At 45.3% G+C, this 23,577-nt stretch overlaps 1 protein-coding gene across 1 annotated transcript in view; it reads right to left on the bottom strand.

Annotated features, from left to right (window-relative positions):
• Positions 1–18,261: 18,261 nt before the first annotated feature.
• The window catches only part of LOC134344596 (uncharacterized), a 159,271-nt gene continuing 153,955 nt past the window's right edge, over positions 18,262–23,577 (bottom strand). Inside the window, exon 31 of the transcript XR_010017467.1 lies at positions 18,262–18,277. The gene's annotated coding sequence lies outside the window, so the exon portion shown is untranslated. The remainder of the gene's footprint in view (positions 18,278–23,577) is intronic.

Below are 23,577 nucleotides of genomic sequence, written 5' to 3'. Positions count from 1 at the left end.
TGGCAGAGAATTCCACAGATTCACCACTCTCTGTGTGAAGAAGTTTTTCCTAACCTCGGTCCTAAAAGGCTTCCCCTCTATCCTCAAACTGTGACCCCTCGTTCTAGACCTCCCCAACATCGGGAACAATCTTCCTGCATCTAGCCTGTCCAATCCCTTTAGGATCTTATACGTTTCAATCAGATCCCCCCTCAATCTTCTAAATTCCAACGAGTACAAGCCCAGTTCATCCAGTCTTTCTTCATATGAAAGACCTGCCATCCCAGGAATCAATCTGGTGAACCTTCTTTGTACTCCCTCTATGGCAAAGATGTCTTTCCTCAGATTAGGGGACCAAAACTGCACACAATACTCCAGGTGTGGTCTCACCAAGGCCTTGTACAACTGCAGTAGTACCTCCCTGCTCCTGTACTCGAATCCTCTCGCTATAAATGCCAGCATACCGTTCGCCTTTTTCACCGCCTGCTGTACCTGCATGCCCACTTTCAATGACTGGTGTATAATGACACCCAGGTCTCGTTGCACCTCCCCTTTTCCTAATCGGCCACCATTCAGATAATAATCTGTTTTCCTATTTTTGCCACCAAAGTGGATAACTTCACATTTATCCACATTAAATTGCATCTGCCATGAGTTTGCCCACTCACCCAACCTATCCAAGTCACCCTGCATCCTCTTAGCATCCTCCTCACTGCTAACACTGCCACCCAGCTTCGTGTCATCCGCAAACTTGGAGATGCTGCATTTAATTCCCTCATCCAAGTCATTAATATATATTGTAAACAACTGGGGTCCCAGCACTGAGCCTTGCGGTACCCCACTAGTCACCGCCTGCCATTCTGAAAAGGTCCCGTTTATTCCCACTCTTTGCTTCCTGTCTGCTAACCAATTCTCCACCCACACCAATACCTTACCCCCAATACCGTGTGCTTTAAGTTTGCACACTAATCTCCTATGTGGGACCTTGTCAAAAGCCTTTTGAAAATCCAAATATACCACATCCACTGGTTCTCCCCTATCCACTCTACTAGTTACATCCTCAAAAAATTCTATGAGATTCGTCAGACATGATTTTCCTTTCACAAATCCATGCTGACTTTGTCCGATCATTTCACCGCTTTCCAAATGTGCTGTTATCACATCCTTGATAACTGACTCCAGCAGTTTCCCCACCACCGACGTTAGGCTAACCGGCCTATAATTCCCCGGTTTCTCTCTCCCTCCTTTTTTAAAAAGTGGGGTTACATTAGCCACCCTCCAATCCTCAGGAACTAGTCCAGAATCTAACGAGTTTTGAAAAATTATCACTAATGCATCCACTATTTCTTGGGCCACTTCCTTAAGCACTCTGGGATGCAGACCATCTGGCCCTGGGGATTTATCTGCCTTCAATCCCTTCAATTTACCTAACACCACTTCCCTACTAACATGTATTTCGCTCAGTTCCTCCATCTCACTGGACCCTCTGTCCCTTACTATTTCTGGAAGATTATTTATGTCCTCCTTAGTGAAGACAGAACCAAAGTAATTATTCAATTGGTCTGCCATGTCCTTGCTCCCCATAATCAATTCACCTGTTTCTGTTTGCAGGGGACCTACATTTGTCTTTATCAGTCTTTTCCTTTTTACATATCTATAAAAGCTTTTACAGTCCGTTTTTATGTTCTCTGCCAGTTTTCTCTCATAATCTTTTTTCCCCTTCCTAATTAAGCCCTTTGTCCTCCTCTGCTGAACTCTGAATTTCTCCCAGTCCTCAGGTGAGCCACTTTCTCTGGCTAATTTGTATGCTACTTCTTTGGAATTGATACTATCCCTAATTTCTCTTGTCAGCCACGGGTGCACTACCTTCCTTGATTTATTCTTTTGCCAAACTGGGATGAACAATTGTTGTAGTTCATCCATGCAACCTTTAAATGCCTGCCATTGCATATCCACCGTCAATCCTTGAAGTGTCATTTGCCAGTCTATCTTAGCTAATTCATGTCTCATACCTTCAAAGTTACCCCTCTTTAAGTTCAGAACCTTTGTTTCTGAATTAACTACGTCACTCTCCATGTTAATGAAGAATTCCACCATATTATGGTCACTCTTACCCAAGGGGCCTCTCACGACAAGATCGCTAATTAACCCTTCCTCATTGCTCAAAACCCAGTCCAGAATAGCCTGCTCTCTAGTCGGTTCCTCGACATGTTGGTTCAAAAAACCATCCCACATACATTCCAAGAAATCCTCTTCCTCAGCACCTTTACCAATTTGGTTCACCCAGTCTACATGTAGATTGAAGTCACCCATTATAACTGCTGTTCCTTTATTGCACACATTTCTAATTTCCTGTTTAATACCATCTCCGACCTCACTACTACTGTTAGGTGGCCTGTACACAACTCCCACCAGCGTCTTCTGCCCCTTAGTGTTACGCAGCTCTACCCATATCGATTCCACATCTTCCCGGCTTATGTCCTTCCTTTCTATTGCGTTAATCTCTTTTTTAACCAGCAACGCCACCCCTCCTCCCCTTCCTTCGTGTCTATCCCTCCTGAATATTGAATATCCCTGAACGTTGAGCTCCCATCCCTGGTCACCCTGGAGCCATGTCTCTGTGATCCCAACTATATCATAATCATTAATAACAATCTGCACTTTCAATTCATCCACCTTATTACGAATGCTCCTTGCATTGACACATAAAGCCTTCAGGCACTCTTTTACAACTCTCTTAGCCCTTTTTAATGCTTGCCCTGGATTTGTCGGCCTGCCACTTTTACTTTTCCCCTTTGTACTTTTTGCTTCTACGCTCACTTTACACCCCTCTGTCTCTCTGCACTGGTTCCCATCCCTCTGTTGTGAACTAACCTCCTCACACCTAGCCGCTTTAATTTGATTCCCACCCCCCAACCATTCTAGTTTAAAGTCACCTCAGTAGCCCCCGCTAATCTCCCTGCCAGGATATTGGTCCCCCGAGGATTTAAGTGTAACCCGTCCTTTTTGTACAGGTCACACCTGCGCCAAAAGAGGTCCCAATGATCCAAAAACTTGAATCCCTGCCCCCTGCTCCAATCCCTCAGCCACGCATTTATCCTCCACCTCATCGCATTCCTACTCTCACTGTCGCGTGGCACAGGCAGTAATCCCGAGATTACTACCTTTGCGGTCCTTTTTCTCAACTCCCTTCCTAGCTCCCTATATTCTTCTTTCAGGACCTCATCCCTTTTCCTACCTATGTCATTGGTACCTATATGTACCAGGACCTCTGGCTCTTCACCCTCCCACTTCAGGATATCTTGGACACGATCAGAAATATCCCGGACCCTGGCACCAGGGAGGCAAACTACCATCCGAGTCTCTGGACTGCGTCCACAGAATCGCCTATCTGACCCCCTTACTATCGAGTCCCCTATCACAACTGCCCTCCTCTTCCTTGCCCTACCCTTCTGAGCTACAGGGCCAGACTCTGTGCCGGAGGCAGGGCCACTGTCGCTTCCCCCGGGTAAGCTGTCCCCCCCAACAGTACTCAAACAGGAGTACCTGTTGTTAAGGGGCACAGCCGCCGGGGTACTCCCCATCACCTTCCTTTTCCCCTTCCCCCTCCTAACCGTGACCCACTTGTCTGCCTCCCGTGGCCCCGGCGTGACCACCTGCCTTCCACTCCTCTCTATCACCTCCTCACTCTCCCTGACCAGACGAAGGTCATCGAGCTGCAGCTCCAGTTCCGTAACGCGGTCCCTTAGGAGCTGCATCTCGATGCACTTGGCGCAGATGTAGACGTCCGGGAGGCTTGGAGACTCCAGGGCCTCCCACATCCGACACCGAGAACAGCAAACTGCCCTCACAGTCATAATGCCCCTCTCCTCAAATAGCAACAGAAAATGAATGTCAAACCTTCCTCGCCTCACCCGCTTCCGCCTAAGCCCGGTGAGCCGAAGCCCTTAAGTCTTCACTCTGCTCCCGGCTCACTCCGCCGCCCGCAAACTACGCTGCCCGCTCTATGAGGCTCTGTTCCTTTTAAATCTGCCGCGCTGCACTGCCCTACGTCACACGCCTGCGCAGTCCCGCCTCTCAGAAAGCCGTTGGAGAAAAAAAAATAACGAAAATTTCAAAAATCTCTTTTTCGGCACTCCCACTCAGACTCTCAGACTCCTTCTTCGAATCAAATCCGAAGCAGGATGTCTGCCCTTTTAAATCTGCCGCGCTGCACTGCTCGACGTCACACGCCTGCGCAGTCCCGCCTCTCAGAAAGCCGTTGGAGAAAAAAAAATAACGAAAATTTCAAAAATCTCTTTTGAAAGATCTGATATGCTCTGTGATGCTAAAAAATCTAGGAGAAGGAGCGCTCTTGAAGTTGCTGCATTTTTATAACAGAGTGTGGGAGGAGGGAAGATTACCAAGTGCATGGAAAGAAGCAGTAGTAATTCCAATAAGGAAGCCTGGCAAGGATCTGTCAAAACCCACTAGCTACAGACCAATTGCATTAACATCAAGTATATGTAAGATAATGGAAAGGATGATAACAGAAAGGTTATCATATGAGCTTGAGAAAAGGGGAATGCTGGCAAGTTATCAGAGTGATTTTAGAAAGGGAAGGAATTCCATGGACTCAGTGATTATGTTAGAGACTGAAATAAGGAAGGCCCAGGCAAATAGAGAGTCAGTAGTGGCAGTGTTCTTTGACATTGAAAAAGCCTATGATATGATGTGGAAGGAAGGATTATTAATTAAACTGCACAAGATGGGGGTTGGTGGGAGAGTTTTTAATTGGATTAAAGATTTTTTGGTTGGTAGAAAAATTCAAGTTCGGATTGGATCAGAATTATCAAAACAGTACATAGTGGAAAATGGCACACCTCAAGGTAGTGTGATTAGCCCGTTACTTTTCATGATTATGATCAATGATGTCTTCACAAAGGTACCAGTGGATATAGGTAGGTCACTGTTTGCAGATGATGGGGCCTTGTGGAAAAGAGGCAGGAACATGGACCATATAATCAGGAAACTACAAGAAGCAATTGATGAAGTGGTGGAGTGGGGTTATGATTGGGGATGTAGATTTTCAGTAGACAAAACTCAAACTGTATTTTTTACCAGGAAAAGGGTTGAGGTAGGGAAGAAGTTAAGGATGTATGGGGTTGAATTAGAAAGGGTTGCATCATTTAAATTTCTGGGAGTTATATTTGATTCGCGATTAACATGGGCAGACCATGTCAGGAAAGTTGAGGAGAAATGTAAAAAAGTAATAAATGTGATGAGATGTTTGACTGGTAGGGAATGGGGAGCAAGTTGTTCAGCTTTGAAGAGAATGTATGTGGCTTTAGTAAGATCTGTATTGGATTATGGAAATATAGTATATGGATCAGCAGCTAGGTCTCTTATAAGGAAACTGGATGTGATTCAGGCTCAGGCCTTGAGAGTGTGCAGTGGGGCTTTTAAAACGTCACCAGTGTCAGCACTACAGGTAGAAATGGGAATAATGCCTTTGGAACTAAGAAGGATGCAATTGATGGCAAACTACTGGGCTAACTTGCAGGGGCACAATGATTCTCACCCTACTAAAGGAGTGTTGCAGGAGTGCTGGGAAAATGGGAGGTTTCAGAGGGATACCTTTAGTCGGGTGGGGAATGATATTGCTAAAGAATGTGGAGTGTTTGATCTGAGGATAAGTCCTTCAGTAGTTTATCCGGTTGTAGCTCCATGGAAGCTTGTATGGCCTGACATAGACTGGTATTTGTTAGAGGTAAAAAGGAAAGAAAGATATAAAACAGATTTGGTAAATGCATTTAACTGTCATGTGATGGAAAAGTATAGTGATTATACTCACATTTATACAGATGGTGCGAAGGAACCTGAAACAGGAGTGACAGGGTTTGGGGTGGTAATACCAGCAAAAGAAATTGGAATCAGCAGAAGAACATCTAATAAGTTAGGAGTGTTTACAGTGGAGATGCTGGCAGTGTTGGTTGCGTTGCAATGGGTGCAGAAAGCCAGACAAGCAAAGCATTGATATGTTCAGATTCATCCTCAGTTCTAGCAAGTTTAAGGTCTTTTCACACAAACAGTCGGCAAGATGTACTTTATGAAATCCTTCAGTTAGTTACAAGAATTGCAAATCAGGGAGATCAGGTAAAATTTCTATGGGTTCCAGCACATGTAGGGGTGAAGGGGAATGAGAGGGTGGATGAGTTGGCAAAGAGGGCGTTAAAGAAAGAAAATGTGGAAATGCACATTAGTATCAGTAAAGCAGAGGTTAAGTGTGTAATCCGGGAAAAAGTCAACCGAATGTGGCAAGAAAGATGGGACAGGGAGGGGAAAGGGAGGCATTTATATCAAATACAAAAGAGTGTTGCAGTTACTAGGGTAGGTAATGGAAACAGAAGAGAGGAAATTGTGTGGACTAGGTTAAGGCTGGGACACTGTGCATTAAACAAAACATTGAAAGTGACAGGGAAACACCAGACAGGATTGTGTGAGGAATGTCAGGAAGAGGAGTCAGTAGAACATGTAGTTCTGAGTTGCAGCAAGTATGGGATACAGAGAGATGATGAGAAATAAATTAAGGGAGTTGGGGATGCAGGAATTCACATTAAAAGGGTTGCTGGGCACGGGCGAGAGAGCACAAGTCCAGGTATTTTTAGTGTTTTTAAGGGGTACAGGGGTTTTTTATAGAATATGACGAATAAACAGGAATAGGATACTAGGATGGTCAAAGATGGGAGGGTGAAGTGTAGGTTTGTGTGTGTGTGTGTGATTGGGTGAAGGGATTTACAATGTATGTCTAGTGCACATTCTGGAGCAGAGGGTGGCGGTAATGCACCATTAAGCTGGATGCCAACCGCCGTAAAACAAGATACAGACTGACAGGTAATCTGTCTCCCTCTCTCGAGTATACAACTCATTACAGTCGACATACAACCCATTACAATTAAATTAGAAAAAAGTTAACAGAAACGACCTTCAATTTAGAAAGTAACCTTCATAACATTAGATAAGTCCAAAACAAATTCTTAAGATATTTGCTCAGAAGAGAAAACAGTCGCCATCTTTAACTTAATACATCTCTCTATAAAAAGTGAAAAAAAACCCGAATAGTAAGTTAAAAGTTCTTAACAAAAACATACAAAGCAAAAAAAAACAATTAGTTCATAAATGTAGCAAACAGAAAGAAATTCTAAATGATTTAAAGTTTCTACAGTCTTCCAACAGATCCCATACGATATCCTAAAATTAAAACCGTCCAAACGAGTCTATTTCAAAGATAAAGGTACATTTTAACACCAAGACTTTCTATAGTCCTCAATTCTTCCAATCTCATCATTCCTTATATCACGAAATGATCAAACAATTGTAAGTCCTTTAAACATCAGGCTTCAGACTCATCAGAGAGAGAATTAATAAAACGCAATGCATCGGAATCCTCAAAAATACGAACCCCAGAGACTTTAGCGAAAAGCCTTAATTTAGCTGGATATTTAAGAAAAGGATGCATCAGCTTTTGAAAAGCCATATGCATCACGGCTGCAAATTCAGAACGTTTCTGAACTTCATGCGGAAAATCTTGAAAGAAACGAATGTCAGAGCCTTGAAATTTAAACAGTCTTTGTTTTCTTGCCAGTTTAATAATAGTCTTTGTCTCGAAAACGAAGAAAACGCACAATAACACGTCTATTTTTGCCTTGATCCGAAGTTCCGACTCTATGAACTATTTCGATGTCGGGCGATTATGGAAAAGCCTCGGGACATAGAGATTGAAACATTTTAGCAAAACAGTCCAGTGTGTCGGCTGATTCTGATTTTTCTTTCAATCCAACAATTCGAATATTGTTCCGACGGAACGAGCTTCCAACTCAACAATCCGACGTTGACCCTTTTCCAGATGAGAGGAAATATCAGCTGCATTATGAGTTACTTCTTTAAGATCCAAGCTCAAAGAATCAACTTTTTCCTCCAACGGGAGACTTTCTTTTAGCTGAGTTAGTTCAGCGACGATAGAGCTCATTTGAGTCTCTCATCTATTAACCCAGGCTGGCTCCTCTGCAGCTTCGTCAGTGTTGTTAGGCTTACCATTACCTGTATCGGGATTCCTTTTAGTGCTGCTCAAGGTAGCCATAACTATAATGATCACTTTGCAAGATCCCACCGAATAAAGTTAAAATTTCAAAGTTTAAGTGAGGAAAGGGAGAAATTAAAGGCAGACAGAAAGACACTGTGTCTTACATGTCCACAGGCGGAAGGCGGAGTCCTGTCAATGTCTCTCATCATCTTATAAGGCATGCTCCCCAATCCAGGCAACATCCTTGTGAATCTCCTCTGCACCCTTTCTATAGTTTCCACATCCTTCCTGTAGTGAGGCGACCAGAACTGAGCACAGTACTCCCAAGTGGGGTCTGATCAGGGTCCCATATAGCTGCAACATTACCTCTCGGCTCCTAAACTCAATCCCATGATTGATGAAGGGCAATACACGGTATGCCTTCTTATCCACAGAGTCAACCTGTGCAGCTGCTTTGAGCGTCCTATGGACTCAAACCACAAGATCCCTCTGATCCTCCACACTGCCAAGAGTCTTACCATGAATATTATATTCTGCCATCATATTTGACCTACCACAATGAATCACTTCACACTTGTCTGGGTTAAACTCCATCTGCCACTTCTCAGCCCTGTTTTGCATCCTATCAATGTCCCACTGTAACCTCTGACAGTATCCACACTATCCACAACACCCCCAACCTTTTGTGTCATTGTGTAGGCAGAAGAGATGTAGGTGAGGGAAATGGAGGGATTGGGACCTTGTGTAGGCAGATTAGCTCGCCATAAGATTACTAACTGAATTGGTTCAGCACAATGTTGTGGGCCAAAGGGCCTGTTCCTGTGCTGTACTGTTCTATGTTCTATCAAAACAGTACAGCATGGGAATTCAGCCCATGATGTCTGCACTAAACATGATACCAAATGACATGAATCCCTTCTGCCTGTCCATATCCCTCAATCCCCTGCATATTCATGTGTGTGTCTAACACCTGTATCGTATCAGCTCCCATCACCACCCCTGGAAGCATGTTCCAGGTACACACCAGAAACATCTCCTTTAATCCTTGACATTTCCACCCTGGGATAAAGACTGACCGTCTATTTATGCATCTCATAATTTAACACACCTCTGTCAAATCTCCACCTCATCCTCCAGTGCTCCAGAGAAAATAATCGGAGTTTATCCAGCCTCTCCCTATAGTGAATTTTCTCTAATCCAGGGGAACCTGTTCTTCACCTTCTCTGAAGCCTCCACGTCCTCTGGTAATAGGGCAACCAGAACTGCACACACAGTACTTCACGTGATGTGGCCTAATATAGATTTTATGAGATGCCTGCTGCCAGGACAGATTCAGCCAGGGTCTCTTTATTCCAAGAGAGAAGACTACTGCCCCTTCTAAAGCCTTGCTATTCCCACTTTGCCACAGGATAGAGGGACTTGCTGTTGAACGCCTGCCCAGTGTCCACAACTTACTAACCCTAGACCGTACATCTTCGGAATGTGGAAGGAAACTGGAGCTCCTAGACAAAACCCACGAGGTCACAGGAAGAACATACAAACCCCTTACAGGCAGCAGATGGAATTGAATCCTGATACAACTATAAGACCACAAGGCTGGGGAGCAGAATTTACACCACTCCAACATTTCATCATGGTGTAAAAAAGACCAATTACAATTTAACTGAGTAACACATTTTGTATTTAAATGAAATACAGAACAAATTAGCACACTGACAAAACTACTACAGTGCTATAAAACTGTGTATTTGTGTCTAATAGTTACCAATGGAGGAATTAATTCAGTGTATGCAGCCATGTTCTTTTGATTGACTGTAAATGAACAAAATCAGTGCAGACATCTAATGGACTGCGTTCACAAAATGTTTTTAACGATTGCATCCTCTAAACCTTCATTTTCATTGTAACACTCAAGATGATTGCCGATACCTTGAAATTCTTCATTGTCCCTAAGTTGTGGAAGTACGTAATGAAATGGTTTGATTTTCAGTCTTGGCCATTTCTGGCATCTCCGAGACTGTGTGCTTGAAACCACAGTGAGCAACACGGTTCCAAATAGTCTTATTGCTTATTTCTCGCCAACTATCTGTGACAAATGTGTGTGTGCTTTTTGAACACAAGCATACACAACTGACATTACTTAAAAGCTGTTCACTCCAAGCACTATTGTTTAATGACCATACAAGTGCATGTGACTGACACTAGTTAGAAACTGTTTGGCAACCATCTCCAGTCCCAATTAATCAACACAGTGTCCTAAATAAATGAAGGGAATCCTGCTATTTTCTTGATTAGGTTTTGGTCTTTTAAGAGTTGTCTAAAATAAGCTGCCGAGCCAGTTAACCAGAATCCAAGGTCCCAACATTGATCTCTACAGAACTCTGCTGATCACAGGCTTCCAATCAATAAAACTACTCTCGGCCTCTGAAGTCATGTTTGGATCCAGCTGACCAACACAACTCAGATCTCTCAAATCTCCACTCTTCTTCAATGGCCTTCTGATCTGAGCGAGCATTCTAGAATCATTGGGATTTGGAAGATGATGACCAATATATCCACTGCCACCACCTTCAAAATCCAGGATACCCTCACCAGGCCCTTGTCACTTAGAGTCATAGAGCACTACCGCACAGAACAGCCCCTTCAGCCCATCTAGTCTGTGCTACACTGTTATTCTGCCTAGTCCCATCAACACACTCCTGGACCATAGCCTCCCACACCCTGCCATCCATGTACTTCTCTTCCAGTTGCAATTGAGCCTGTGTCCACTGGCAGCAATTCCACACTCTCACCATCCTCTGAGTGAAGAGGTCGCCCCCCCCCATGTTCCCCTTGAATATTTTACCTTTCACTCTTACCCTGTAACCTCTAATCTTAGTCTCACCCAACCTCAGTGGAAAAAGCCTGTTTCCAATTACCCTATCTATACCCTCCATAATTTTGTGTACTTATATCAAATCTTCCCTCATTCTCCTGCGCCCCAGGGAATAAAGTCCTCACCTACTCAGCCTCTACCTATAACTCGGATCCTCAGGATGTGCGGGTCAGGGGTTGTAAGTTGACACGCTACATTGGCTCTGGAAGCACAGCGACACTTGCGGCTGTCCCCAGCACAATCCAAGACTGATGACACATTTCACTGCATGCTCCGATATACATGTGACAGGTAAATGATCGAGGCACGACAGCGGAGGCACGTGGATGACAGCGAGTTAGACCAGCGGGAAGAATTCAAAAGGACATTATTTTTTCTTCAGTGTTTTGATCGAAGCACGACTGTGCAGGTGCATGGATGTCAGGAAGTTAGACCGGCGGGAAGAATTGTAAAAGACAGCTTTAAAGAGCGGGTGCTGGAGTAGAGGGAGTCAGAGTAGGAGGGCTTTGGCTCAACGGGTCGCAGCGAGGTAAATTACTTGTGAAGAAAAGGAATAGGAAGTATGTCTGTGTGGCCAGTGTTCTGTACTGAGTGTTGGATGTGGGAAGTCCAGGAGTTTCCCAGCCTCCCGGATGGGCAAATCTGCAACAGGTGCATCGAGCTGCAGCTCCTTAGGGACCGGGTTAGGGAACTGGAGATGCAGCTCAATGACCTTCGTCTGGTCAGGGAGAGTGGAGGTGATAGAGAGGAACTATAGGCAGGTAGTTACACCAGGGCCTGGGGAGACAGATAAGTGGGTAACAGGAGAGGGAAGGGCAGGAGTCAGATACTAGTGAGTACCCCTGTGGTTGTCCCCCTTAACAGTAAGTAGTCCTGTTTGAGTGCTGTCGGGAGGGATGACCTACCTGGGGGAAGCAACAGTGGCCGTGCCTCTGGCACAGAGTCTGGTTCTGTGGCTCAGAAGGGTAGGGAAAGGAAGAGGATGGCAGCAGTGATAGGGGACCCATAGTTAGGGGGTCAGACAAGCGATTCTGTGGACACAGGAAAGAAACACGGATGGTAGTTTGCCTCCCAGGTGCCAGGGCCTGGGATGTTTCTGATTTTGTCCACGATATCTTGAAGTGGGAAGATGAACAGCTAGAGGTCATGGTACATATTGGTACCAACAACATAGGTAGGAAAAGGGAAAAGGTCCTGAAAACAGGCTACATGGAGCTAGGAAAGAAGTTGAGAAACAGGACCACAAAGGTAGTAATCTCAGGATCACTGCCTGTGCCACATGACAGTGAGTATAGGAATAGAATGAGGTGGAGGATAAATGTGTGGCTGAGGGATTGGAGCAGGGGGCGGGGATTCAGATTTCTGGATCGTTGGGAGCCCTTTTGGGGCAGGTGTGACCTGTACAAAAAGGACGGGTTGCACTTGAATCCCAGGGGGACCAATATCCTGGCGGGAGGTTCTCTAAGACTACTGGGGAGAGTTTAAACTAGAATTGCTGGGGGGGGGCGGGGGGAGAACTGCACTGAAGAGACGGAGGAAGGGGCGGTTGATCACAAATAGAGGAAGCTTGTAGACAGTGTGAGAGGGAGGATAGGCAGGTGATAGAAAAGGCATGCACTCAAACCAATGGTTTGAGATGTGTCTATTTTAATGCAAGGAGTATTATGAACAAAGTGGATGAGCTTAAAGTGTGGATCAGTACTTGGAGATATGATGTTGTAGCCATTACAGAGACTTGGATGGTGCAGGGGCAGAAATGGTTACTAAGAGTGTCAGGCTTTAGATGTTTCAGAAAGGTCAGGGAGAGAGGTAAAAGGTGGGGGTGTGGCACTGTTGATCAGAGATAGTGTCACGGCTGCAAAAAGGTGGAAGTCATGGAGGGATTATAGACAGTAGACAATTGGTGCAGGAGTAGGCCATTCGGCCCTTCGAGCCAGCACCGCCATTCACTGTGATCATGGCTGATCATCCACAATCAGTATCCAGTTCCTGCCTTCTCCCCATAACCTTTGATTCCGCTATCAGAGATTAAGGGAGCTAGGGCTTTACTCTTTGGAGAGAAGGAGGATGAGAGGAGACATGATAGAGGTGTACAAGATAATAAGAGGAATAGATAGAGTGGATAGCCAGCGCCTCTTCCCCAGGGCACCACTGCTCAATACAAGAGGACATGGCTTTAAGATAAGGGGTGGGAAGTTCAAGGGGGATATTAGAGGAAGGTTTTTTACTCAGAGAGTGGTTGGTGCGTGGAATGCACTGCCTGAGTCAGTGGTGGAGGCAGATACACAGTGAAGTTTAAGAGACTACTAGGCAGGTATATGGAGGAATCTAAGGTGGGGGCTTATATGGGAGGCAGGGTTTGAGGGTCAGCACAACATTGTGGGCCGAAGGGTCTGTACTGTGTTGTACTATTCTATGTTCTATCTTTAAGAGCTCTATCCATCTCTTTCTTGAAAACATCCAGAGACTTGGCCTCCACAGCCTTCTGGGGCAGAGCATTCCATACATCCACCACTCTCTGGGTGAAAAAGTTTTTCCTCAGCTCTGTTCTAAATGGCCTACCCCTTATTCTTAAATTGTGGCCTCTGGTTCTGGACTCACCCATCAGCGGGAACGTGCTTCCTGCCTCCAGTGTGTCCAATCCCTTAATAATCTTATATGTTTCAAACAGATCCCCTCTCATCCTTCTAAATTCCAGTGCATACAAGCCCAGTCACTCTAATCTTTCAACATATGACAGTCCCGCCATCCCGGGAATTAACCTTGTGAACCTACGCTGCACTCCCTCAATAGCAAGAATGTCCTTCCTCAAATTTGGAGACCAAAACTGCACACAATACTCCAGGTGTGGTCTCACCAGGGTCCTGTACAGCTGCAGAAGGACCTCTTTGCTCCTATACTCAATTCCCCTTGTTATGAAGGACAGCATGCCATTAGCTTTCTTCACTGCCTGCTGTACTTGCATGCTTGCTTTCAGTGACTGATGTACAAGAACACCTAGATCTGGTTGTACTTCCCCTTTTCCTAACTTGACTCCATTTAGATAATAATCTGCCTTCCTGTTCTTACCACCAAAGTGGATAACCTCACATTTATCCACATTAAACTGTATCTGCCATGCATCCGCCCACTCACCCAGCCTGTCCAAGTCACCCTGCATTCTCATAACATCCTCCTCACATTTCACACTGCCACCCAGCTTCGTGTCATCGGCAAATTTGCTAATGTTACTTTTAATCCCTTCAGCTAAATCATTAATGTATATTGTAAACAGCTGCGGTCCCAGCACTGAACCCTCCGGTACCCCACTAGTCACTGCCTGCCATTCCGAAGGGGACCCGTTAATCGCTACTCTTTGTTTCCTGTCAGCCAGCCAATTTTCAATCCATTGTCTACGGAGTCTCTGTGGGTGGAAGTTAGAAACAGGAAGGGGTCAATAACTCTACTGGGTGTTTTTTATAGACCACCCAATAGTAACAGGAACATCGAAGAGCAGATAGGGAGACAGATTCTGGTACAGTGCAATATTAGAAGGGTTGTTGTGACGGGAGAATTTAATTTCCCAGATATTGATTGGCATGTCCCTAGAGCGAGGGGTTTAGATGGGATGGAGTTTGTTACTTATGTTCAGGAAGGTTTTCTGACACAATGTGTAGATAAGGCTACAAGAGGAGAGGCGGTACTTGATCTGGTATTGGGAAATGAACCTGGTCTGGTGTCAGGTCTCTCAGTGGGAGAGCATTTTGGGGATAGTGATCATAATTCTATCTCCTTTACCATCACATTGGAGAGGGATAGGAACAGACAAGTTAGAAAAGTGTTTCATTGGAGTAAGGGGAAATATGAAGCTATCAGGCAGAAACTTGGAAGCATAAATTGGGAGCAGATGTTCGCAGGGAAATGTAAGGCAGAAATGTGGGAAATGTTCAGGGATATTTGTGTGACATTCTGCATAGGTATGTTCCAGTGAGACAGGGAAAAGATGGTAGGGTACAGGAACCATGGTGTACAAAGGCAAGAAGGCAAGAAATATAGTTAAAAAGAAAAGAAGAGCTTACGAAAGGTTCATAAAACTAGGTAATGATAGGAATCTAGAAGATTATAAGGCTAGCAGGAAGGAGGTTAAGAGTGAAATTAGGAGAGCCAGAAGGGGCCATAAATGAGGGAATTAAATGCAGCATCTCCAAGTTTGCGGATGACACGAAGCTGGGTGGCAGTGTTAGCAGTGAGGAGGATGCTAAGAGGATGCAGGGTGACTTGGATAGGTTGGGTGAGTGGGCAAACTCATGGCAGATGCAATTTAATGTGGATAAATGTGAAGTTATCCACTTTGGTGGCAAAAATAGGAAAACAGATTATTATCTGAATGGTGGCCGATTAGGAAAAGGGGAGGTGCAACGAGACCTGGGTGTCATTATACACCAGTCATTGAAAGTGGGCATGCAGGTACAGCAGGCGGTGAAAAAGGCGAACGGTATGCTGGCATTTATAGCGAGAGGATTCGAGTACAGGAGCAGGGAGGTACTACTGCAGTTGTACAAGGCCTTGGTGAGACCACACCTGGAGTATTGTGTGCAGTTTTGGTCCCCTAATCTGAGGAAAGACATCTTTGCCATAGAGGGAGTACAAAGAAGGTTCACCAGATTGATTCCTGGGATGGCAGGTCTTTCATATGAAGAAAGACTGGATGAACTGGGCTTGTACTCGTTGGAATTTAGAAGATTGAGGGGGGATCTGATTGAAACGTATAAGATCCTAAAGGGATTGGACAGGCTAGATGCAGGAAGATTGTTCCCGATGTTGGGGAGGTCTAGAACGAGGGGTCACAGTTTGAGGATAGAGGGGAAGCCTTTTAGGACCGAGGTTAGGAAAAACTTCTTCACACAGAGAGTGGTGAATCTGTGGAATTCTCTGCCACAGCAAACTGTTGAGGCCAGTTCATTAGCTATGTTTAAAAGGAAGTTAGATATGGCCCTTGTGGCTACAGGGGTCAGGGGGTATGGAGGGAAGGCTGGGTTCTGAGTTGGATGATCAGCCATGATCATAATAAATGGCGGTGCAGGCTCGAAGGGCCGAATGGCCTACTCCTGCACCTATTTTCTATGTTTCTATGTTTCTATAAGAAGGACCTTGGTGGACAGGATTAAGGAAAACCCCAAGGCATTCTATAAAATGTGAAGTGCAAGAGGATAAGATGTGAGGGAATAGGACCAATCAAGTGTAACGGTGGAAAAGTGTGTATGGAACCACAGGAGGTAGCAGGGGTACTTAATGAATACTTTGCTTCAGTATTCACTACGGAAAAGGACCTTGGCAATTGTAGGGATGACTTACAGTGGACTGAAAAGCTTGAGCATGTAGACATTAAGAAAGAGGATGTGCTGGAGCTTTTGGAAAGCATCAAGTTGGATAAGTCACTGGGACCGGATGGGATGTACCCCAGGCTACTGTGGGAGGTGATGGAGGAGATTGCTGAGCCTCTGGCGATGATCTTTGAATCATCAATGGGGATAGGAGAAATTCTGGAGGATTGGGAGTTGCAGATGTTGTTCCCTTATTCAAGAAAGGGAGTAGAGATAGCCCTGGAAATTATAGACCAGTGAGTCTTAGTTCAGTGGTTGGTAAGTTGATGGAGAAGATCCTGAGAGGCAGGATTTATCAACATTTGGAGAGGTTAGGAATAGTCAGCATGGCTTTGTCAAGGGCACGTCGTGCTTTACGAGCCTGATTGAATTTTTTGAGGATGTGACTAAACACATTGATGAAGGTAAAGCCGTAAACTTAGTGTATATAGATTTCAGCAAGGCATTTGATAAGGTACACCATGCAAGGCTTATTGAGAAAGCAAGGAGGTATGGGATCCAAGGAGACCTTGCATTGTGGATCCAGAATTGGCTTGCCCACAGAAGGCAAAGAGTGGTTGTAGATTCTGCATGGAGGTCGGGGACCAGTGGTGTGCCTCAGGGATCTGTTCTGGAACCTTTACTCTTCATGATTTTTATAAATGATCTGGATGAGGAAGTGGAGGGATGGGTTAGTAAATTTGCTGATGACACAAAGGTTGGAGGTGCTGAGGATAGCGTGGATGGCTGTCAGAGGTTACAGTGGGACATCAATAGGATGCAAAACTGGGCTGAGAAGTGGCAGATGGATTTCAACCCAGATAAGTGTGAGGTGGTTCATTTTGGTAGGTCAAATATGATGGCAGAATATAGTATTAATGGTAAGACTCTTGGCAGTGTGGAGGATCAGAGGGATCTTGGAGTCCAAATCTATAGGACACTCAAAGCTGCTACGCAGGTTGACTGCATGGTTAAGCAAGCATATTGTGCTCAGTTCTGGTCACCTCACTACAGGACGAATGTGGAAACTATACTTTATACTTTATTGTCACCGAACAATTGATACTAGAATGTACGATCATCACAGCGATATTTGATTCTGTGCTTCCTGCTCCCTGGATTACAAATATTAAATATTTAAAATAGTCAAAATTAATAAATATTAAAATTTTAAATTATAAATCATAAATAGAAAATAGAAAAAGGGAAAGTAAGGTAGTGCAAAAAAAAACGAGAGGCAGGTCCGGATATTTGGAGGGTACAGCCCAGATCCGGGTCAGGATCCGTTCAGCAGTCTTATCACAGTTGGAAAGAAGCTGTTCCCAAATCTGGCCGTACGAAAGGGTGCAGAGATTTACAAGGATGTTTTCTGGATTGGGGAGCATGCCTCATGAGAATAGGTTGAGTGAACTCAGCCTTTTCTCCTTGGAGCGACGGCGGATGAGAGGTGATAGAGGTGTATAAGATGATGAGAGGCATTGATCATGTGGATAGTCAGAGGCATTTTCCCAGGGTGGAAATGGTTGCCACAAGAGGGCACAGTTTTAAGGTGCTTGGGAGTAGGTACAGAGGAGATGTCAGGGGTAAGTTTTTTTACGCAGAGAGTGGTGAGTGCGTGGAATGGGCTGCCAGCAACAGTGGTGGAGGCGGACACGATAGGGTCTTTTAAGAGACTCCTGGATAGGTACCTGGAGCTTAGAAAAATAGAGGGCTATGGGTAACCCTAGGTAATTTCTAAAGTAAGTACATGTTTGGCACAGCATTTTTGGCCAAAGGGCCTGTATTGTGCTGTAGGTTTTGTATGTTTCTATAATGTATTAATCTATTTACTGTGTGTTATGTCTTACCCTGGTTTATCATCCCAAAGTTCAACACCTCTCGCTTGCCTGGATTAAATTCCATCTACTGGTCCAGAACCTCTGTAAGATTCGATGGCCTTTCTTGCTGTCCACCATGCCCCAATCTTGGTGTCATCCCAGTTTATCAAAGACCATGTACTGTGTGTCACCGTATACTACCCTGGGATTCATTCACAGTTAATACAAAGAAACACAATAGAATGAATGAAAAAACACATACAATTGAGACAAACAACCAATGTGCAAAAGACAATAAACTTTGCAAATACAAAAACAAAATACAAAATGTATAGGTGACAACGGACCCAGCACCGATCCCTGAGGCACGCCTCTAGTCACAGGCCTCCCAGTCAGAGAGACAACCAGCTACTACCACTCTCTGGTTCCTCCTGCTTCTGGAGCAGCCTCCCATGTGGGACCATTTAACTGAATAACAAATTATAGATTTAAACAAAATACAGAACTTATTAGAACACTACCAATTCTACCACAGTACTATAAAACTGTGTATTTCTAATAGTTATCGATGGAGGAATTTGCCAGTGTACGTAGCTGTGTTCTTTTGATTGACTGTAAATGAACAAAATTAGTGCAGATAACAGACTGCCTTCATACCATGCTGTCAACAATTGCATCCTTCAAATCTTCATTTTCATTGTAACATTCAAGATGTTTGTCGATACCTTCAATTTCTTTGCACCTCTAGCTCGTTGAAGTGGTGAAATTGTTTCATTTTCACTCCTGGCCATTTCTAATATCTCCAAGTCTGAACGCTTGAAACCACAGTGAGCAAAAACAGTTCAGAATTGTCCTGTTGCTTATCTCTCACCAACTATCAGTGACAAAAATCACTGCTCTTTGAACACAAACACACACAACTGATGGTATTTAAACACTGTTTGCACTAAGCACGGTGTAGTGTCTAATGGCCACACAAGAGCACGTGACTGACGCTAGTTAGAAACTGCTCAGCAACAATCTCCTGCCCCAAATAAGCGACAGGGTGTCCGAATAAATGAAGCGAATCCCAGCTATTTTCTCAATTAGTATTTGTTGTTTAAGAGGTGTCCCAAATAAGCCACTGCCCTGATTAACCGATAGACCAATGAACAAGAATCCACCCTACTGATACGTATCCAGTCTCCTTCCAGACACTTCATTTCTCCATGAAAGCTTGTCGGAGCTGTTCGTCACTCAGGACCCCTAGTTTGTCACCAAAGTCCCTGCAACTTCTGTAGAAACAAAATATTGGATTGGTTTATCCATCGTATCTTCATTAGGCCAAGTAATGCATAGAAAATAGAACAGGTCTCTGACTCTATTCAAAGATCAATCTAAAACTTCCACTCTGCACAACCTTTCATTTTTCTATCACCCATGTGCTTATCTAAGAGCTTTATTAATGTCCCTAATGTATCTGCCTCGACCACCACCCCTCGCAGGGTGTTCCACAGACCCACCACTCTGTGTGTAAAACCTACCTCTGACATCCCCCCTCCCGCTTATACTTACCTCCAATCACATTAAAAGTACACCCTCCCCCCCCCCGCCGTATTAACCACTCTCACCCTGTGAAAATGTCCGGCTGTCCACTCAAACTCTGCCTCTTATCATCTTGTACATCTCCATCTAGTTCTTTCTCATCCTCCTTTGCTTCAACCAGATAAGCCCCAGCTTGCTCAGCCTATCCTCGGAAGACTTGTTCTCAGCACCCGGTAAATCAATGCATCTTCTCCCTCAGCCAGTGAGGGGCCTACTCATTGGAGATGATGGTGCACTGGCCGGGATTTTTACTCTGCAATCTCCGTCTCCTGGCATCACTCCCATTCCCAGAGAGCACTGAAGGATGATGGGTGACTCCATGAACTTTCTACCCACACTTACCTGGAGATGCTAGAATGCATACCCCATCTGATAGCAGTGACATTTCCAAAAAGCCCAGTCAATGACTTCCAAAATCATCCAGCAACACAGCCATCTGCTCCCTCACTTTTACAGTACATGTGGCCCTTCCCTGGCAGGGGAGAAAGGCAAACAAAATTCCTGTAGCATCTTAACGTCCATGTGCAAGTTCACATTGCTCTTCACGACGTGTCCGCTCCTCCCTGGTTAACTTGGCCCGTAGGAAAGTGCACTTAATTCAGGCAAAGAGTCATAGATTCTTCACCGCACAGTAAGAGTCGTAACCTTAGTTTGATGGTGTCTCTCCCTCAGAACAAACCTCATTCTGATAGTCACTCGATCATACCCACCCTTACTCTGATAGCATCACTCCCTCAGTCAGACCCTTACTCTGACAGCGTTATTCCCTCAGTCCCACCCTCACTCCAAGAGCGTCGCACTCCTATTCCCTCACTCCCAACCTCACTCTCAAACCCACCCTTTCCCAGATGTCCCACTTTGTATCCCTTCATGCCCTGACTATTCAAGAATCTATCAATCTCTGCCTTGATTTTAAAGAGCGGGGGGGGGGGGGAATGTCAGAGTGAGGTTGGAGCTGAGGGAGTGACGGTGGCGCTGAGGGAGTGACACTGTCGGAGTGAGGGTGGATCTGAGTGAGTTATGCCTCAGAGTGAGGGCAACAACTACAGCAGCGCCAGGAGAACTTCATTAGTCTTAAGGTTATGAAGCGCCGCTGGTTTCCTTGTCTGTAAGTCTCGGGTCCCGCCAGACTCTCCCATCTCAACCTCCGCTTTGTGTGGATGCTGTGGAATTTGCAACCCTGTTGCACCTCACTGCCAAGAAAGAACAGAAAGCACACTGCACGCGATTAAAGGAATTATATTTATGAATCTTAACTAAAGGGTTAGTAAAGAGAAAAACAAAAAAGGCCCATATAATTAAACAGTCAAACGTGCACTGGTTGGAGCCCAAATCGCCAATCCTCAGTCGATCTTGGAGCCCGGCTCCATCGAATCACAATCTCCCCACCGTGTCGGATCCTATGACCAGATATCTCCTTCAACTTCTCTCCTCATCTCACCCTGAACAAAAAAAACCAGCTCAAATTCCAAAGCATCCATTATCTCTACCCATAACTCAAACACAGCTTCTACAGGAAGACCATTATGTTAGCAATGAAACCTTTCCCAAGATGTCACACTCTCCCCCAACCAAATTAGTCATGTCCTCATGACATTGAGATAATGTGTCACCCCTTCATACAAAGCACAAAGTCCAGCCCTGGCGTCAATGGCTGTCAATAGGTGCCTCACTCCGTTCCCTGGCTGTAGCATAGGCCAGTCTGTCTGGGGGTGTCCTGATTCTTTGGGACCTCCTTATCCCATCATCCGCTTTTTCAGTTTCAGACACTCCCTGGGCTCTTTTCCGTCTACCTGGGGAGGCTCCCGCCTGTCCACTACTCGAGTCTCCCGACAACTCAGGGCCCCTCGTCACTTGGCTGAGCTCACCCTCATGCCCAGAGTCCAGCCTTCCGTTATTCTCTAACCACAAACCTGCCTGTCCATTGCTAGCTCCCCCAATTTCACCTGCCTCGGTGTGAGAAGGGTTGGGAATCTCTTCATCAATTATTGGGGAGTTTGCAAAGGGCAGCATATACCACACCCCTATTTCCTCTGAGTCCGTATCACATTCAGAGGTGGGGTCCGGTCGAATCCTTCCCACTGCTGGTCCTTCAGTCCCCCTCCCCACGTCACCACAGAGTCCTCTCACTGGGTGTAGGGTCCAGGTCGGGCTCTGGGTCTGCACGCACCCCTTGTCCCAGAGGTAGAAGGTGGTTCCAGTGAGAATCCTCACAGGCCCATTCCCATCCTCTGGTTTCACCTGGTTTGGCATCTGACTTTCCACCACATAGGGCATAGCCGCCCAGCGGTCAGCCAACTTATACTTTCCAGGTAGCCCCAAATTCTTTACGAGGACTCGGTCTCCAGGCATGAGTTGGGAGAACCTCACCTTCTGATCATACCTCCTCTTATTTCCTTGATTCTGCTTGACAGCTGAGACCTCAGCTAATTCATAAGCCTTTTTCAGCTCCCTTCTCATATCAGACAAATACTTCAGATGAGTCTTTGGTGGAGGTAAGTCTTTGGTGGTCAGTCTTCCTCACCAGTCCCAAAACAAAAGTCAATGGGCAACCTCACCTCACACCCAAACATCAGATAATATGGTGAGTACCCGGTAGCTTCATTCTGTGTACAGTCGTAGCAGTGGACCAGATGTCTAATATGTTGACCTACTTTGTTCTTTTTACTGATCTCCATTTCGAGAGGACTAAAACAGAAAAGCAAGGATGTAATGCTGAGGCTTTATAAAGTATTGGTCAGACCACACTTGTGAGCAGTTTCCGACCCCATCTGGGAAAGTATGTGCTAGCATTGGAGAGGGTCTGGAGCAGGTTGGCAAGAATTATTCTGGGAATGAAAGAGTTAACATACGAGCTGCATTTGATGGCTCTGGGCCTGTACTTACCAGAATATATCATTGAAAAATATCAAATATTGGGAGGCCTAGATAGAGTGGATGCGGAGAGGATGTTACGGGGAGAAGGCAGGAGAATGCAGTAGAGAGAGATAATAAATCAGCCATGATGGAACGGCAGAGCAGACCCGATGGGCCAAATGGCCTAATTCTGCTCCTGTGTCTTATGCTCCATTTTTCATTGGGAATTTGAAGAGATTTGGTATATCAAACAAAGACACCAACTAATTTCTACACATGTACTGTGGAGAGCATTCTAACTGGTTGCATCACCGTCTGGTACGGAGGGGCCAGAGCACAGGATCAGAAAAAGCTGCAGAGAGTTGTAAACTCAGCCAGCTCCATCATGGGGACCAGTCTCCCCAGCATCGAGGACACCCTCAAAAGGCGAGGCCTCAAAAAGACGGCATCCGCCATGAAGGAGCCCCATCACCCAGGACATGCCCTCTTCTCATTACAACCATCAGGGAGGAGGGACTGGAACCTCAAGGCCCACACTCAGTGGTTTAGGAACAGCTCCTTCCCCTCCGCCATCAGCTTCCTAAGTTGTTTATGAAGCCCTGAAAACTGCCTCACTAGTTTGCTCTCTTTTTGGACTATTTATAATTACATAATGCACTTGTACCCCTCAGTTCCGTGAGACTCCTCAGTGCACTACCACACACATTATATCTGTTGTACTGGTTCTTTAAGGTTGCCATAGCTGGGGGTTCAGTGGGGACAAACTCCTACTACCAATGGAGTGCATCTCAAATAGCCTCTGACAGCCAAGTCCAGCTCCTGGACTGTACACTGTGACTTGGCTTCTAAACTGGTGGAACTGTTGCTACTGACAGAAGAAGAGGCAAAGGTGGGTTACTGGCACCTTAAAACCAGTCGCTTTGGCAGATGGGGCTCATCAGCTGTGGTTGACAGCTCATTTAGAAGGAAAATTCTGATCTCAAACCTCCACTGCCTTGCAGCTATACTCACTCATGGAGAAGGCTTCAGAGTAAACCCTGAGGGAAAAATCCAGAGCTGGAG

The sequence above is a fragment of the Mobula hypostoma genome, chromosome 3 (assembly GCF_963921235.1).
Source record: "Mobula hypostoma chromosome 3, sMobHyp1.1, whole genome shotgun sequence".
NCBI lineage: Eukaryota > Metazoa > Chordata > Chondrichthyes > Myliobatiformes > Myliobatidae > Mobula > Mobula hypostoma.
Note: the sequence above shows the minus strand (reverse complement) of the source record. Positions and strands in the feature narration are given on the sequence as shown.